This window comes from Ambystoma mexicanum, chromosome 1q, assembly GCF_040938575.1.
Source record: "Ambystoma mexicanum isolate Mex_15411 chromosome 1q, UKY_AmexF1_1, whole genome shotgun sequence".
Taxonomy (NCBI): domain Eukaryota; kingdom Metazoa; phylum Chordata; class Amphibia; order Caudata; family Ambystomatidae; genus Ambystoma; species Ambystoma mexicanum.
The window spans coordinates 1,535,538,215-1,535,551,774 of record NC_090922.1 but is presented as its reverse complement, the minus strand read 5'-3'; positions in this window follow the sequence as shown (position 1 = coordinate 1,535,551,774).

Genomic DNA, 13,560 nt, shown 5'->3' with positions numbered 1-13,560 from the left:
TGGACTGTGGACACTCGTGACCTGCAGGCACTGAAGCCATGGATCTAGGGTGGCCTGCGGATTGTGCAACCTCACAGGCATCCCAAAGTGGAGGAATGGAACTAGGATTACCCATGGATGTGGACTGTGGACACTCGTGACCTTCAGGCACTGAAGCCATGGATCCAGGGTGACCCGTGGATTGTGCAACCTCACAGGCATCCCAACGTGGAGGAATGGAACTAGGATTACCCATGGATGTGGACTGTGGACACTCGTGACCTGCAGGCACTGAAGCCATGGATCCAGGGTGACCCATGGATTGTGCAACCTCACAGGCATCCCAACGTGGAGGAATGGATCTAGGATTACCCGTGGATGTGGACTGTGGACACTCGTGACCTTCAGGCACTGAAGCCATGGATCCAGGGTGACCCGTGGATTGTGCAACCTCACAGGCATCCCAACGTGGAGGAATGGAACTAGGATTACCCGTGGATGTGGACTGTGGACACTTGTGACCTGCAGGCACTGAAGCCATGGATCTAGGGTGACCCGTGGATTGTGCAACCTCACAGGCATCCCAACGTGGAGGAATGGATCTAGGATTACCCATGGATGTGGACTGTGGACACTCGTGACCTGCAGGCACTGAAGCCATGGATCTAGGGTGGCCTGCGGATTGTGCAACCTCACAGGCATCCCAACGTGGAGGAATGGAACTCGGATTACCCATGGATGTGGACTGTGGACACTCGTGACCTTCAGGCACTGAAGCCATGGATCTAGGGTGGCCCATGGATTGTGCAACCTCACAGGCATTCCAACGTGGAGGAATGGAATAGGATTACCCATGGATGTGGACTGTGGACACTGTGACCTTCAGGCACTGAAGCCATGGATCCAGGGTGGCCGGTGGATTGTGCAACCTCACAGGCATCCCAACGTGGAGGAATGGAACTAGGATTACCCATGGATGTGGACTGTGGACACTCGTGACCTGCAGGCACTGAAGCCATGGATCCAGGGTGACCCATGGATTGTGCAACCTCACAGGCATCCCAACGTGGAGGAATGGATCTAGGATTACCCGTGAATGTGGACTGTGGACACTCGTGACCTTCAGGCACTGAAGCCATGGATCCAGGGTGACCCGTGGATTGTGCAACCTCACAGGCATCCCAACGTGGAGGAATGGAACTAGGATTACCCGTGGATGTGGACTGTGGACACTTGTGACCTGCAGGCACTGAAGCCATGGATCTAGGGTGACCCGTGGATTGTGCAACCTCACAGACATCCCAACGTGGAGGAATGGAACTAGGATTACCCGTGGATGTGGACTGTGGACACTCATGACCTTCAGGCACTGAAGCCATGGATCCAGGGTGACCCATGGATTGTGCAACCTCACAGGCATCCCAACGTGGAGTAATGGAACTAGGATTACCCGTGGATGTGGACTGTGGACACTCGTGATCTGCAGGCACTGAAGCCATGGATCCAGGGTGACCCGTGGATTGTGCAACCTCACAGGCATCCCAACGTGGAGGAATGGAACTCGGATTACCCATGGATGTGGACTGTGGACACTCGTGACCTTCAGGCACTGAAGCCATGGATCCAGGGTGGCCGGTGGATTGTGCAACCTCACAGGCATCCCAACGTGGAGGAATGGAACTAGGATTACCCATGGATGTGGACTGTGGACACTCGTGACCTGCAGGCACTGAAGCCATGGATCCAGGGTGACCCGTGGATTGTGCAACCTCACAGGCATCCCAACGTGGAGGAATGGAACTAGGATTACCCATGGATGTGGACTGTGGACACTCGTGACCTGCAGGCACTGAAGCCATGGATCCAGGGTGACCCGTGGATTGTGCAACCTCACAGGCATCCCAACGTGGAGGAATGGAACTAGGATTACCCATGGATGTGGACTGTGGACACTCGTGACCTGCAGGCACTGAAGCCATGGATCCAGGGTGACCCGTGGATTGTGCAACCTCACAGGCATCCCAACGTGGAGGAATGGAACTAGGATTACCCATGGATGTGGACTGTGGACACTCGTGACCTGCAGGCACTGAAGCCATGGATCCAGGGTGACCCGTGGATTGTGCAACCTCACAGGCATCCCAACGTGGAGGAATGGATCTAGGATTACCCATGGATGTGGACTGTGGACACTCGTGACCTTCAGGCACTGAAGCCATGGATCCAGGGTGGCCGGTGGATTGTGTAACCTCACAGGCATCCCAACGTGGAGGAATGGAACTAGGATTACCCATGGATGTGGACTGTGGACACTCGTGACCTTCAGGCACTGAAGCCATGGATCCAGGGTGACCCGTGGATTGTGCAACCTCACAGGCATCCCAACGTGGAGGAATGGAACTAGGATTACCCGTGGATGTGGACTGTGGACACTCGTGATCTGCAGGCACTGAAGCCATGGATCCAGGGTGACCCGGGGATTGTGCAACCTCACAGGCATCCCAACGTGGAGGAATGGAACTCGGATTACCCATGGATGTGGACTGTGGACACTCGTGACTTCAGGCAATGAAGCCATGGATCCAGGGTGGCCCGTGGATTGTGCAACCTCACAGGCATCCCAACGTGGAGGAATGGAACTAGGATTACCCATGGATGTGGACTGTGGACACTCGTGACCTTCAGGCACTGAAGCCATGGATCCAGGGTGGCCGGTGGATTGTGCAACCTCACAGGCATCCCAACGTGGAGGAATGGAACTAGGATTCCCCATGGATGTGGACTGTGGACACTCGTGACCTGCAGGCACTGAAGCCATGGATCCAGGGTGACCCGTGGATGTGGACTGTGGACACTCGTGATCTGCAGGCACTGAAGCCATGGATCCAGGGTGACCCGGGGATTGTGCAACCTCCTAGGCATCCCAACGTGGAGGAATGGAACTCGGATTACCCATGGATGTGGACTGTGGACACTCGTGACTTCAGACACTGAAGCCATGGATCCAGGGTGGCCGGTGGATTGTGCAACCTCACAGGCATCCCAACGTGGAGGAATGGAACTAGGATTACCCATGGATGTGGACTGTGGACACTCATGACCTTCAGGCACTGAAGCCATGGATCCAGGGTGGCCGGTGGATTGTGCAACCTCACAGGCATCCCAACGTGGAGGAATGGAACTAGGATTACCCGTGGATGTGGACTGTGGACACTCGTGACCTGCATGCACTGAAGCCATGGATCTAGGGTGACCCGTGGATTGTGCAACCTCACAGGCATCCCAACGTGGAGGAATGGATCTAGGATTACCCATGGATGTGGACTGTGGACACTCGTGACCTTCAGGCACTGAAGCCATGGATCCAGGGTGGCCGGTGGATTGTGCAACCTCACAGGCATCCCAACGTGGAGGAATGGAACTAGGATTACCCATGGATGTGGACTGTGGACACTCGTGACCTGCAGGCACTGAAGCCATGGATCTAGGGTGGCCCGTGGATTGTGCAACCTCACAGACATCCCAACGTGGAGGAATGGAACTAGGATTACCCGTGGATGTGGACTGTGGACACTCGTGACCTTCAGGCACTGAAGCCATGGTTCCAGGGTGACACGTGGATTGTGCAACCTCACAGGCATCCCAACGTGGAGGAATGGAACTAGGATTACCCGTGGATGTGGACTGTGGACACTCGTGATCTGCAGGCACTGAATCCATGGATCCAGGGTGACCCGTGGATTGTGCAACCTCACAGGCATCCCAACGTGGAGGACTGGAACTCGGATTACCCATGGATGTGGACTGTGGACACTCGTGACCTTCAGGCACTGAAGCCATGGATCCAGGGTGGCCGGTGGATTGTGCAACCTCACAGGCATCCCAACGTGGAGGAATGGAACTAGGATTACCCATGGATGTGGACTGTGGACACTCGTGACCTGCAGGCACTGAAGCCATGGATCCAGGGTGACCCGTGGATTGTGCAACCTCACAGGCATCCCAACGTGGAGGAATGGAACTAGGATTACCCATGGATGTGGACTGTGGACACTCGTGACCTGCAGGCACTGAAGCCATGGATCCAGGGTGACCCGTGGATTGTGCAACCTCACAGGCATCCCAACGTGGAGGAATGGAACTAGGATTACCCATGGACGTGGACTGTGGACACTCGTGACCTGCAGGCACTGAAGCCATGGATCCAGGGTGACCCGTGGATTGTGCAACCTCACAGGCATCCCAACGTGGAGGAATGGATCTAGGATTACCCATGGATGTGGACTGTGGACACTCGTGACCTTCAGGCACTGAAGCCATGGATCCAGGGTGGCCGGTGGATTGTGCAACCTCACAGGCATCCCAACGTGGAGGAATGGAACTAGGATTACCCATGGATGTGAACTGTGGACACTCGTGACCTGCAGGCACTGAAGCCATGGATCCAGGGTGACCCGTGGATTGTGCAACCTCACAGGCATCCCAACGTGGAGGAATGGATCTAGGATTACCCATGGATGTGGACTGTGGACACTCGTGACCTGCAGGCACTGAAGCCATGGATCCAGGGTGACCCGTGGATTGTGCAACCTCACAGGCATCCCAATGTGGAGGAATGGATCTAGGATTACCCATGGATGTGGACTGTGGACACTCGTGACCTGCAGGCACTGAAGCCATGGATCCAGGGTGGCCCGTGGATTGTGCAACCTCACAGACATCCCAACGTGGAGGAATGGAACTGGGATTACCCATGGATGTGGACTGTGGACACTCGTGACCTTCAGGCACTGAAGCCATGGATCCAGGGTGACCCGTGGATTGTGCAACCTCACAGGCATCCCAACGTGGAGGAATGGAACTAGGATTACCCGTGGATGTGGACTGTGGACACTCGTGATCTGCAGGCACTGAAGCCATGGATCCAGGGTGACCCGGGGATTGTGCAACCTCACAGGCATCCCAACGTGGAGGAATGGAACTCGGATTACCCATGGATGTGGACTGTGGACACTCGTGACTTCAGGCACTGAAGCCATGGATCCAGGGTGGCCGGTGGATTGTGCAACCTCACAGGCATCCCAACGTGGAGGAATGGAACTAGGATTACCCATGGATGTGGACTGTGGACACTCGTGACCTTCAGGCACTGAAGCCATGGATCCAGGGTGGCCGGTGGATTGTGCAACCTCACAGGCATCCCAACGTGGAGGAATGGAACTAGGATTACCCATGGATGTGGACTGTGGACACTCGTGACCTGCAGGCACTGAAGCCATGGATCTAGGGTGGCCCGGGGATTGTGCAACCTCACAGGCATCCCAACGTTGAGGAATGGAGCTCGGATTACCCATGGATGTGGACTGTGGACACTCGTGACCTGCAGGCACTGAAGCCATGGATCCAGGGTGACCCGTGGATTGTGCAACCTCACAGGCATCCCAACTTGAAGGAATGGATCTAGGATTACCCATGGATGTGGACTGTGGACACTCGTGACCTGCAGGCACTGAAGCCATGGATCCAGGGTGGCCCGTGGATTGTGCAACCTCACAGACATCCCAACGTGGAGGAATGGAACTGGGATTACCCATGGATGTGGACTGTGGACACTCGTGACCTTCAGGCACTGAAGCCATGGATCCAGGGTGACCCGTGGATTGTGCAACCTCACAGGCATCCCAACGTGGAGGAATGGAACTAGGATTACCCGTGGATGTGGACTGTGGACACTCGTGATCTGCAGGCACTGAAGCCATGGATCCTTGGTGACCCGGGGATTGTGCAACCTCACAGGCATCCCAACGTGGAGGAATGGAACTCGGATTACCCATGGATGTGGACTGTGGACACTCGTGACTTCAGGCACTGAAGCCATGGATCCAGGGTGGCCGGTGGATTGTGCAACCTCACAGGCATCCCAACGTGGAGGAATGGAACTAGGATTACCCATGGATGTGGACTGTGGACACTCGTGACCTGCAGGCACTGAAGCCATGGATCTAGTGTGGCCCGGGGATTGTGCAACCTCACAGGCATCCCATCGTTGAGGAATGGAGCTCGGATTACCCATGGATGTGGACTGTGGACACTTGTGACCTTCAGGCACTGAAGCCATGGATCTAGGGTGGCCCGTGGATTGTGCAACCTCACAGGCATCCCAACGTGGAGGATTGGAACTAGGATTACCCATGGATGTGGACTGTGGACACTCGTGAACTTCAGGCACTGAAGCCATGGATCCAGGGTGGCCGGTGGATAGTGCAACCTCACAGGCATCCCAACGTGGAGGAATGGAACTAGGATTACCCTTGGATGTGGACTGTGGACACTCGTGACCTGCAGGCACTGAAGCCATGTATCTAGGGTCAACCATGGATTGTGCAACCTCACAGGCATCCCAACATGGAGGAATGGATCTAGGATTACCCGTGGATGTGGACTGTGGACACTCGTGACCTGCAGGCACTGAAGCCATGGATCCAGGGGGACCCGCGGATTGTGCAACCTCACAGGCATCCCAACGTGGAGGAAGGGATCTAGGATTACCCATGGATGTGGACTGCGGACACTCGTGACCTGCAGGCACTGAAGCCATGGATCTAGAGTGGCCCGTGGATTGTGCAACCTCACAGACATCCCAACGTGGAGGAATGGAACTAGGATTACCCATGGATGTGGACTGTGGACACTCGTGACCTTCAGGAACTGAAGCCATGGATCCAGGGTGACCCGTGGATTGTGCAACCTCACAGGCATCCCAACATGGAGGAATGAAACTAGGATTACCCATGGATGTGGACTGTGGACACTCGTGACCTGCAGGCACTGAAGCCATGGATCCAGGGTGACCCGTGGATTGTGCAACCTCACAGGCATCCCAACGTGGAGGAATGGATCTAGGATTACCCATGGATGTGGACTGTGGACACTCGTGACCTGCAGGCACTGAAGCCATGGATCCAGGGTGGCCCGTGGATTGTGCAACCTCACAGACATCCCAACGTGGAGGAATGGAACTGGGATTACCCATGGATGTTGACTGTGGACACTCGTGACCTTCAGGCACTGAAGCCATGGATCCAGGGTGACCCGTGGATTGTGCAACCTCACAGGCATCCCAACGTGGAGGAATGGAACTAGGATTACCCGTGGATGTGGACTGTGGACACTCGTGATCTGCAGGCACTGAAGCCATGGATCCAGGGTGACCCGGGGATTGTGCAACCTCACAGGCATCCCAACGTGGAGGAATGGAACTCGGATTACCCATGGATGTGGACTGTGGACACTCGTGACTTCAGGCACTGAAGCCATGGATCCAGGGTGGCCGGTGGATTGTGCAACCTCACAGGCATCCCAACGTGGAGGAATGGAACTAGGATTACCCATGGATGTGGACTGTGGACACTCGTGACCTTCAGGCACTGAAGCCATGGATCCAGGGTGGCCGGTGGATTGTGCAACCTCACAGGCATCCCAACGTGGAGGAATGGAACTAGGATTACCCATGGATGTGGACTGTGGACACTCGTGACCTGCAGGCACTGAAGCCATGGATCTAGGGTGGCCCGGGGATTGTGCAACCTCACAGGCATCCCAACGTTGAGGAATGGAGCTCGGATTACCCATGGATGTGGACTGTGGACACTCGTGACCTGCAGGCACTGAAGCCATGGATCCAGGGTGACCCGTGGATTGTGCAACCTCAAAGGCATCCCAACTTGGAGGAATGGATCTAGGATTACCCATGGATGTGGACTGTGGACACTCGTGACCTGCAGGCACTGAAGCCATGGATCCAGGGTGGCCCGTGGATTGTGCAACCTCACAGACATCCCAACGTGGAGGAATGGAACTGGGATTACCCATGGATGTGGACTGTGGACACTCGTGACCTTCAGGCACTGAAGCCATGGATCCAGGGTGACCCGTGGATTGTGCAACCTCACAGGCATCCCAACGTGGAGGAATGGAACTAGGATTACCCGTGGATGTGGACTGTGGACACTCGTGATCTGCAGGCACTGAAGCCATGGATCCAGGGTGACCCGGGGATTGTGCAACCTCACAGGCATCCCAATGTGGAGGAATAGAACTCGGATTACCCATGGATGTGGACTGTGGACACTCATGACTTCAGGCACTGAAGCCATGGATCCAGGGTGGCCGGTGGATTGTGCAACCTCACAGGCATCCCAACGTGGAGGAATGGAACTAGGATTACCCATGGATGTGGACTGTGGACACTCGTGACCTTCAGGCACTGAAGCCATGGATCCAGGGTGGCCGGTGGATTGTGCAACCTCACAGGTATCCCAACGTGGAGGAATGGAACTAGGATTACCCATGGATGTGGACTGTGGACACTCGTGACCTGCAGGCACTGAAGCCATGGATCTAGGGTGGCCCGGGGATTGTGCAACCTCACAGGCATCCCAACGTTGAGGAATGGAGCTCGGATTACCCATGGATGTGGACTGTGGACACTTGTGACCTTCAGGCACTAAAGCCATGGATCTAGGGTGGCCCGTGGATTGTGCAACCTCACAGGCATCCCAACGTGGAGGATTGGAACTAGGATTACCCATGGATGTGGACTGTGGACACTTGTGACCTTCAGGCACTGAAGCCATGGATCCAGGGTGGCCGGTGGATATTGCAAACTCACAGGCATCCCAACGTGGAGGAATGGAACTAGGATTACCCTTGGATGTGGACTGTGGACACTCGTGACCTGCAGGCACTGAAGCCATGTATCTAGGGTCAACCATGGATTGTGCAACCTCACAGGCATCCCAACATGGAGGAATGGATCTAGGATTACCCGTGGATGTGGACTGTGGACACTCGTGACCTGCAGGCACTGAAGCCATGGATCCAGGGGGACCCGCGGATTGTGCAACCTCACAGGCATCCCAACGTGGAGGAAGGGATCTAGGATTACCCATGGATGTGGACTGTGGACACTCGTGACCTGCAGGCACTGAAGCCATGGATCTAGGGTGGCCCGTGGATTGTGCAACCTCACAGACATCCCAACGTGGAGGAATGGAACTAGGATTACCCATGGATGTGGACTGTGGACACTCGTGACCTTCAGGAACTGAAGCCATGGATCCAGGGTGACCCGTGGATTGTGCAACCTCACAGGCATCCCAACATGGAGGAATGAAACTAGGATTACCCATGGATGTGGACTGTGGACACTCGTGACCTGCAGGCACTGAAGCCATGGATCCAGGGTGACCCGTGGATTGTGCAACCTCACAGGCATCCCAACATGGAGGAATGGGTGACCCGTGGATTGTGCAACCTCACAGGCATCCCAACGTGGAGGAATGGAACTCGGATTACCCGTGGATGTGGACTGTGGACACTCGTGACCTGCAGGCACTGAAGCCATGGATCTAGGGTGGCCTGTGGATTGTGCAACCTCCTAGGCATCCCGACGTGGAGGAATGGAACTCGGATTACCCATGGATGTGGACTGTGGACACTCGTGACTTCAGACACTGAAGCCATGGATCCAGGGTGGCCGGTGGATTGTGCAACCTCACAGGCATCCCAACGTGGAGGAATGGAACTAGGATTACCCATGGATGTGGACTGTGGACACTCGTGACCTTCAGGCACTGAAGCCATGGATCCAGGGTGGCCGGTGGATTGTGCAACCTCACAGGCATCCCAACGTGGAGGAATGGAACTAGGATTACCCGTGGATGTGGACTGTGGATACTCGTGACCTGCATGCACTGAAGCCATGGATCTAGGGTGACCCGTGGATTGTGCAACCTCACAGGCATCCCAACGTGGAGGAATGGATCTAGGATTACCCATGGATGTGGACTGTGGACACTCGTGACCTTCAGGCACTGAAGCCATGGATCCAGGGTGGCCGGTGGATTGTGCAACCTCACAGGCATCCCAACGTGGAGGAATGGAACTAGGATTACCCATGGATGTGGACTGTGGACACTCGTGACCTGCAGGCACTGAAGCCATGGATCTAGGGTGGCCCGTGGATTGTGCAACCTCACAGACATCCCAACGTGGAGGAATGGAACTAGGATTACCCGTGGATGTGGACTGTGGACACTCGTGACCTTCAGGCACTGAAGCCATGGTTCCAGGGTGACACGTGGATTGTGCAACCTCACAGGCATCCCAACGTGGAGGAATGGAACTAGGATTACCCGTGGATGTGGACTGTGGACACTCGTGATCTGCAGGCACTGAATCCATGGATCCAGGGTGACCCGTGGATTGTGCAACCTCACAGGCATCCCAACGTGGAGGACTGGAACTCGGATTACCCATGGATGTGGACTGTGGACACTCGTGACCTTCAGGCACTGAAGCCATGGATCCAGGGTGGCCCGGGGATTGTGCAACCTCACAGGCATCCCAACGTGGAGGAATGGAGCTAGGATTACCCATGGATGTGGACTGTGGACACTTGTGACCTTCAGGCACTGAAGCCATGGATCTAGGGTGGCCCGTGGATTGTGCAACCTCACAGGCATCCCAACGTGGAGGATTGGAACTAGGATTACCCATGGATGTGGACTGTGGACACTCGTGAACTTCAGGCACTGAAGCCATGGATCCAGGGTGGCCGGTGGATAGTGCAACCTCACAGGCATCCCAACGTGGAGGAATGGAACTAGGATTACCCGTGGATGTGGACTGTGGACACTCGTGACCTGCAGGCACTGAAGCCATGGATCCAGGGTGACCCGTGGATTGTGCAACCTCACAGGCATCCCAACGTGGAGGAATGGAACTAGGATTACCCATGGATGTGGACTGCGGACACTCGTGACCTGCAGGCACTGAAGCCATGGATCTAGAGTGGCCCGTGGATTGTGCAACCTCACAGACATCCCAACGTGGAGGAATGGAACTAGGATTACCCATGGATGTGGACTGTGGACACTCGTGACCTTCAGGAACTGAAGCCATGGATCCAGGGTGACCCGTGGATTGTGCAACCTCACAGGCATCCCAACATGGAGGAATGAAACTAGGATTACCCATGGATGTGGACTGTGGACACTCGTGACCTGCAGGCACTGAAGCCATGGATCCAGGGTGACCCGTGGATTGTGCAACCTCACAGGCATCCCAACGTGGAGGAATGGATCTAGGATTACCCATGGATGTGGACTGTCGACACTCGTGACCTGCAGGCACTGAAGCCATGGATCCAGGGTGGCCCGTGGATTGTGCAACCTCACAGACATCCCAACGTGGAGGAATGGAACTGGGATTACCCATGGATGTGGACTGTGGACACTCGTGACCTTCAGGCACTGAAGCCATGGATCCAGGGTGACCCGTGGATTGTGCAACCTCACAGGCATCCCAACGTGGAGGAATGGAACTAGGATTACCCGTGGATGTGGACTGTGGACACTCGTGATCTGCAGGCACTGAAGCCATGGATCCAGGGTGACCCGGGGATTGTGCAACCTCACAGGCATCCCAACGTGGAGGAATGGAACTCGGATTACCCATGGATGTGGACTGTGGACACTCGTGACTTCAGGCACTGAAGCCATGGATCCAGGGTGGCCGGTGGATTGTGCAACCTCACAGGCATCCCAACGTGGAGGAATGGAACTAGGATTACCCATGGATGTGGACTGTGGACACTCGTGACCTTCAGGCACTGAAGCCATGGATCCAGGGTGGCCGGTGGATTGTGCAACCTCACAGGCATCCCAACGTGGAGGAATGGAACTAGGATTACCCATGGATGTGGACTGTGGACACTCGTGACCTTCAGGCACTGAAGCCATGGATCCAGGGTGGCCGGTGGATTGTGCAACCTCACAGGCATCCCAACGTGGAGGAATGGAACTAGGATTACCCATGGATGTGGACTGTGGACACTCGTGACCTGCAGGCACTGAAGCCATGGATCTAGGGTGGCCCGGGGATTGTGCAACCTCACATGCATCCCAACGTTGAGGAATGGAGCTCGGATTACCCATGGATGTGGACTGTGGACACTCGTGACCTGCAGGCACTGAAGCCATGGATCCAGGGTGACCCGTGGATTGTGCAACCTCACAGGCATCCCAACTTGAAGGAATGGATCTAGGATTACCCATGGATGTGGACTGTGGACACTCGTGACCTGCAGGCACTGAAGCCATGGATCCAGGGTGGCCCGTGGATTGTGCAACCTCACAGACATCCCAACGTGGAGGAATGGAACTGGGATTACCCATGGATGTGGACTGTGGACACTCGTGACCTTCAGGCACTGAAGCCATGGATCCAGGGTGACCCGTGGATTGTGCAACCTCACAGGCATCCCAACGTGGAGGAATGGAACTAGGATTACCCGTGGATGTGGACTGTGGACACTCGTGATCTGCAGGCACTGAAGCCATGGATCCAGGGTGACCCGGGGATTGTGCAACCTCACAGGCATCCCAACGTGGAGGAATGGAACTCGGATTACCCATGGATGTGGACTGTGGACACTCGTGACTTCAGGCACTGAAGCCATGGATCCAGGGTGGCCGGTGGATTGTGCAACCTCACAGGCATCCCAACGTGGAGGAATGGAACTAGGATTACCCATGGATGTGGACTGTGGACACTCGTGACCTTCAGGCACTGAAGCCATGGATGCAGGGTGGCCGGTGGATTGTGCAACCTCACAGGCATCCCAACGTGGAGGAATGGAACTAGGATTACCCATGGATGTGGACTGTGGACACTCGTGACCTGCAGGCACTGAAGCCATGGATCTAGGGTGGCCCGGGGATTGTGCAACCTCACAGGCATCCCAACGTTGAGGAATGGAGCTCGGATTACCCATGGATGTGGACTGTGGACACTTGTGACCTTCAGGCACTGAAGCCATGGATCTAGGGTGGCCCGTGGATTGTGCAACCTCACAGGCATCCCAACGTGGAGGATTGGAACTAGGATTACCCATGGATGTGGACTGTGGACACTCGTGAACTTCAGGCACTGAAGCCATGGATCCAGGGTGGCCGGTGGATAGTGCAACCTCACAGGCATCCCAACGTGGAGGAATGGAACTAGGATTACCCTTGGATGTGGACTGTGGACACTCGTGACCTGCAGGCACTGAAGCCATGTATCTAGGGTCAACCATGGATTGTGCAACCTCACAGGCATCCCAACATGGAGGAATGGATCTAGGATTACCCGTGGATGTGGACTGTGGACACTCGTGACCTGCAGGCACTGAAGCCATGGATCCAGGGGGACCCGCGGATTGTGCAACCTCACAGGCATCCCAACGTGGAGGAAGGGATCTAGGATTACCCATGGATGTGGACTGCGGACACTCGTGACCTGCAGGCACTGAAGCCATGGATCTAGAGTGGCCCGTGGATTGTGCAACCTCACAGACATCCCAACGTGGAGGAATGGAACTAGGATTACCCATGGATGTGGACTGTGGACACTCGTGACCTTCAGGAACTGAAGCCATGGATCCAGGGTGACCCGTGGATTGTGCAACCTCACAGGCATCCCAACATGGAGGAATGAAACTAGGATTACCCATGGATGTGGACTGTGGACACTCGT